The 6,479-nt window shown below is 35.1% G+C and overlaps 1 pseudogene; it reads right to left on the bottom strand.

The window, feature by feature from the left end:
• LOC127544676 (ribonucleoside-diphosphate reductase subunit M2-like) overlaps positions 1-6,479 on the bottom strand; it is a 681,272-nt pseudogene that overhangs the window by 433,201 nt on the left and 241,592 nt on the right.

The following is a 6,479-nucleotide window of genomic DNA, read 5'->3' as shown; positions in this document are numbered from 1 at the left end:
GTCTTCTGTTTGTAACTTTAGAATTGTGTTGGAGCTTCATTTTCTTTCATACCCTAGTTACCAGATTCTTTTGATTCTATTTTTGTTCATCTCTCACATCCATGTCTCTCGTTATTCCCTCTGCAACCATCCTAGAATAGGAACCCTCACTCAGAAGGAGGCTTAAATGGAGAAAGACGAGCTCAATTTTGGACATATTGTATTTAGGATGCCAGTGTGACTTGCAGGTCACTAGAGATGCTGGTCTGGAGTATGTGCACGTGTTAATGAGAGAAAAAACATGTATATGAGGTATTTCATTCCCAAACTCCTAAGTGAGGGATTAAGAACTCTGTAGTGAAAGCATTACAGTTCCAAATTAAGGATAGAAGCTGAGACCACATTATGACCATAACAGCAAGTGATTCTCATGAAGGATGGCTCACCTGTTGCTCAATTGGTAGGGGCTCGGCTGCCATCATCTGATCTCTCAGGACCCTCTCAGAAAGATTGGCAGGAATCTGAGGAGCAGTTAGAATTAAAGAAAAAGGAAGGAGCTATGTGTGAGATTAGATTACCTAAACACACTGTTCAACTACTGCCCATTCGGCTTCCTTAATCTTCCTCTGGAAGTATCCAGGGACCTTCTGATAGATTCCCCTTCTGACCCTGTACTGACAACAGAATTATAAGTTTATAAATTGTGCAAATAGACAGGGAGAGCCATAACCATGAGTATAACCTGTTTGCATGTTAGACAAGGTATGTGAATAGTTAAGGGTTGCTCTATCCCAAGAATGTCATAGAATATCACACAAGAATTAAGATGAAAAAACATTCAGTCTGCATTGGTTACTGGATAGAATCTGAAGTTATTAATTAAAATTTTAGGAAACCCAATTGTTACTCAAAAACAAAATCTAAAGGAAAAAAAGCATCTTGTATCTTTGAATTCTCCGAGAAATCATGGGATTGAGGATGGTAGGTCAGTAGCTAAAAGAATATAAAAGAAAGTTTTCACAAGAAACACAAATGCTAAATCACCAAATTATGAAAAAGATTCAGACTCTTTAATAACTAAATATGAAAATGACTGATTAATCATCAGGACTTTAATGACTTTGTGATCTTACTGACATGCATATTCTGATCCTACAAGGAGATGTTATGGGCCAGAACTTGAAACAAGGTACTAAGTGGAATTGAGGAGACAATGTTTTAATCTAGTTCAGAATTGATATAATCTTACAACAAATAATGGTTTCCCAGTGATATAATGATTGGTGTGTACTCAGTGTACAGCATATAAGCAAGAAGCTTTCAGGCCAGGGACAGAAGCCCACTCTCAGAGGCGGAGACAGTCGTTCCATATTCCACCTTTGTGCTGGCTGGAGACATTCAGAGGGAACTGGGGCTAAAGCTCAAGACCTTGAAGGACACAATAAAGGACTGGATTTTAACTCCTGGCTGTATTTGGGGTGATTATTACTTAGAACTGAAACTAAGGCTGCCTCCAGAAACCTTCCCAAGAAACCTGCTCACACAAAGAACCATCATATTTTAGAAAAAAGAAAAAGAACACCACAAACCAGAATCATTGAAGTACTCAAAAATTTGAGATAATACCTGAAAGAATCTGTTGGTCTAGGCAAACAGATGATGAAACAAATTCCTCTCTCAGTAAAAATGAAGGATGATGGGAGATGAAAGTTGCATATGCTGACTTACATGCTTGTTTGTCTGTGGATAATATCTAATAATTTTTCTTTATTAAAGGGAGAGTTTGATGGTGGAGAAGGGAAAGCATATTAGGAAATGATTGGTAGAATAAAACAAAAGGGGATCAATAGAAGATTAAATAAAATAAAGAGATCTGTCATAGGCTATTCTAACTCAAGATGGAATCTACTGAATTTCTCTGCATCTCAAGACTAAGAAATATAACCAAAGATGAAGATGTTGTAGGTCTGTACTGTTCAAGATGCCCAAACATCAGTGGTTTGGAGTAGATAAGGTAGAATCTATAAGCTACAACTTCTTTTTGTCATTTCATTTAGGCTAAAGAACTAATTTTTTTTCTTTAAGGCAATTGGGGTTAAGTGATTTGCTCGGGGTCACACAGCTAGGAAGTATTAAGTGTATGAGGTCGGATTTGAACTCAGGTCCTCCTGACTTCAGGGTCGGTGCTCTAATCACTGTGCCATCTAGCTGCCCCTGAACTAAAAATTGACATGATTTTGTTTCATTAGCAGATTGTATACCCATTGGTTAATGGATAAGGATGTCACATTTATCTTACCAATAATCAAGCTGGTAGCTTTCTGCTAATGTATAGCATTTCTGCAAAAATAGACAGTTTACTCAGGACTGAGGACCATTTTGTATTTTTTTGTTTGTTTGTTTCATTAACTTTCTGGGCCAAAGAATTCATCATTAGGTACTTGGTCTACTTGCAATGAGAATCTTCATATTTTGTGGGGTCATCCTCAGAAAACAGGTTTTTTTGACTCAATTTACTTGAAGTCTCTCCAGCATGGTTGACCCTGCCAGAGATTGCTTTGCTGTGACAGGATGAAATGCTAGAGAAGGGTTTGATGGAGAGAGAAAATATACATGACTTCATATAAAGATGATCAGTAGGGACTTCACAGAATCAAAGAACCTCTGAATTAAAAAATATTTTAAAAGCTACCTGCTTCAATTTAAATCCCCATGATAGCTTTGACATCTTCAATAACTGACTGATCTGATGCATTGTTGGTTGAGTTGTGAACGCATCCAACCATTCTGGAGAGTAATTTGGAACTCAAAAAGTTACCAAACTGTGCATACCCTTTGATCCAGCAGTGTTACTACTGGGCTCATATCCCAAAGAGATCTTAAAGAAGGGAAAGGGACCCACATGTGCCAAAATGTTTGTGGCAGCCCTTTTTGTAGTGGCTAGAAACTGGAAATTGAATGGATACCCATCAATTGGAGAATGTTTGGGTAACTTGTGGTATATGAATGTTATGGATATTATTGTTCTGTAAGAAATAACCAGAAGAATGAATACAGAGAGGCTTGGAGAGACTTACATGAACTGATTATACACTTCAACAACACTATATGAGGATATATTCTGGTGGAAGTGGATATCTTTGACAATGAGAAGATCCAATTCAGTTCCAATTGATCAATGATGGACAGAACCACCTACATCCAGAGAAAGAACACTGGGAAATGAATATGGACTACTTGCATTTTTGTTTTTCTTCCCAGTTATTTTTATCTTTCTGAATCCAATTTTTCTTGTGCAACAAGAGAACTGTATGGATGTGTACACATATATTGTTTTTAAGATATACTTTAACATGTTTAACATGTATAAGACTGCCTGCCATCTAGGGGAGGGGGTGCAGGGAAGGAAGGGAAAAGTTGGAACAGAAATGATTGCAAGGGACAATGTTGAAAAATTACCCATGCATATGTTCTGTCAATAAAAAGCTATAATAATAATAAAAAAATAACTGACTGATCAATCTGTCTTCATATTATGATTCCTAATGAGGGAGTACCTTGTATTTGTTGAGCAGTTCATTCCACTTCTGAATAACTCTAGTCAGAAATTCAAGTAAAAAAATCTGCATATTAGCTAGTTCAATTCATTGCTATCATTCTGTACTCTGGGAGAAAGCTTGAACACAACTATGATATCTTAAGGGTTTTTTTGTTCCAGGCTAAACATTTCCACTTTTTCCAGTCAATTTTCATATAATAGAATTTAGGACTCCTTATCATTGTGCCTTGAACATGCTCTGAACATTGCCAATATTCTTCCTAAACTAAATTGAGAACAATACTCCAGGAGGGCATGACCAGGCTAGAACATAGCAAGACTCTCTCACTTTCCATGTTCTAGACACATTCTCTTCTCTTAATGCAGCTTAATATTACTATTAGCTTTTTTTGGTTGTCACATTACTATTCATATTGAGTTTTCAGCCTAATCTTTTTCAAGCAATTTGTACAGATGACATTAAAGTCAGAATAACCAAAATTTATCTAGAGCTTTAAGCTTTGCAAAGTACCATAATATACTGTATTAGTAATACAAACATCTCATTTTGTCCTCACAACATTGGGAGGTACTTGCTCAGGATCATATAGCTAGTAAGAGGATAAGAACAGATAAAAACTTGAATCTTGCTGACTTCAGGTTCACCATGGAAACATAAATCTTTGACAAATGGCTAAATGTCCTAAATTCTAACAATTAGTGCCAGTCACAAGAACATTGTTGTCCTCTACAGCTGCAGATGTGATCAGTACAATGAAGCTGGGAGATAGGAATACTACCAGGCCTTAAAGCCCATTGAGGGAAGATATAGAGTTCTAGAGAAAAGAGAAGCTGGAGAAAGTTAAACTGTAAGTGAATACCCAGCAGGATCAGAGGCATCATCTTAGGCAAAGATAAAACTCAGTAGATGATGTGCTTCATAATAATATAGATTATAAACAGATTATTTCAAAATTTTGGTGACTTGTCTGTTCATTTACATGGGTGCTCCTTTAATCAAATCTCCTCTATTCCTTAATTGTAGGATTATAGCTCTAGAATTGGAATAATTTTTTGAGATTATCTAGTCCAATGCTCTTTTACAAATGAAGAAACTAAGGCCTGAAGAGATTAAGTGATTTGTTCAAATTTAGCTCCTGTGCCCATATACTGTGTTCTTTCTATTGCAACATTCCCTAGACACCTTAACATTATATCTCCAAACTTTTACTTTCATACCAAAACAAACTTGGATGTCATGAGATTCCACTGAAACAATTTTGACCATCAGAAGAGGCAGAAAATCCAGAAATGCTGAAATATTCTCCAAGACTTCTCTTTAAATGGGAATTTAAAGTCTCAAAACTGATTTCAAATCATTAACCTTTCACTCCTCCATTTACAATGAAAGGATATTAACTTAATTACCAGACTCCATTTACAAACTTGAAGGTTGTTGCGGAAACTCACATCCTTTGCTTAAGAGATATACATTATATTTTAATAAATAATCTTTTCATATTACTAATTTCCAAAAACTAAGAACTTTTCTTTGAGGTTTTCAGTAGCTACTACTTATTTGTGCAAAAATATTTATTGCAGCCATTTTCATGGTGGCAAAATATTATGCTCATCAATTGGGGAATGGCTGAACAAGCAGTGGTATATGAGTGTAATAAAATGCTGTTGTGCAATAAGAAATACTATTGTGCCTTTATGATTTTATACAATTTCTCTAGCCATAGTTAGTTTCTCTTAACATGTTTTTCTTACCATACTTCCCTCATTTTAATTTTAAAGATCATAAGTTATTTCAGAATAACAAAACTATCAATATTTTAATATAATTATCCTTGACAACAATAAAAGTAAGATTTTAATATTTATAATTTTCATAATAACATAAATATACAATTAATATTCATCTGTGTAGAATAGCATATTGTTATGTCATCTACATTTGTTAAGATTGGGTTTTGGCTGTTAGATTTAATATACCTCAGTTGAATAATAATCATCAACATTGTGATCAACAATATGGTTAATCTAGTATTTCCAAACTAAAGGTTTGCTTATTTGCTATTTCATTAAGGTTTATTTGCAAATTAAAATGAAAAGCCTAGAAAAGTGATTCATTCCACTTATGTTTACTTTTTCCTTGAAATGAGCTGGGAATTAAAAAATAATAATAATTATAGCATGGCTAATGTACTAACAATCTCTAACAAGACTAATTTTAAAAATCAATATTCAATTTAGGAAGATAAGGGCCAACATAAGTGTACTCTGTCCAATTAGATAAACAGCTACAGCCCATAGGTTCATAACTGAAGCCTTTCTGTCTCAAAAGAAACTTGTCAGCTTGTGCTCTAAGTATAGTCTCTGAAAAGCCAGGATCTATTTCATGAATTCTTAAGTATCAAATGGTGGAAGTTGTTAGCTGATTAATGACAAATGCATTCAATTCTTCACTGTCAGAAACCAATAGTAAGGTTACTACTCTTTGGTTCTCTACAGCACCAGTAATCCTCTCCTATCCTGGTCCTAAAAAGCTTCTGCTCTACTCTAATAAAACTTTATCTTGGCCCTCCTCTCACAGTAAGCTACCATTTCTCATTGTACTTTTAAATGTATAGAAGTATAGGCACCCAATACCTATACTTCCTTGTTTCTCAGCCAACCTATAGTCTGAATTGCAATCCTATCATTCTACTTGAAACTATTCTCTTAAAGGTCATGCCTTTGCTAAGCGTTAAGTCTACTCATCTTTTTCAGTTCTCATTCTTTACTCCTCCTCAGCTTTTTATATTGTTTGTCCATTTTCTTCAGGAAACTTTTTTTAAACACTCTCCTTAAAGATAAGGTACACTGATTATCTTGCTTCTACCCACTCCTCTGCTACCTTTACTGGTTCATCTTATTTTCTTAATGTAGGTATTAAGAAACTATCTGTGGCCTTCTC

Source organism: Antechinus flavipes, chromosome 1 (assembly GCF_016432865.1).
Source record: "Antechinus flavipes isolate AdamAnt ecotype Samford, QLD, Australia chromosome 1, AdamAnt_v2, whole genome shotgun sequence".
Lineage (NCBI taxonomy): Eukaryota > Metazoa > Chordata > Mammalia > Dasyuromorphia > Dasyuridae > Antechinus > Antechinus flavipes.
Note: the sequence above shows the minus strand (reverse complement) of the source record. Positions and strands in the feature narration are given on the sequence as shown.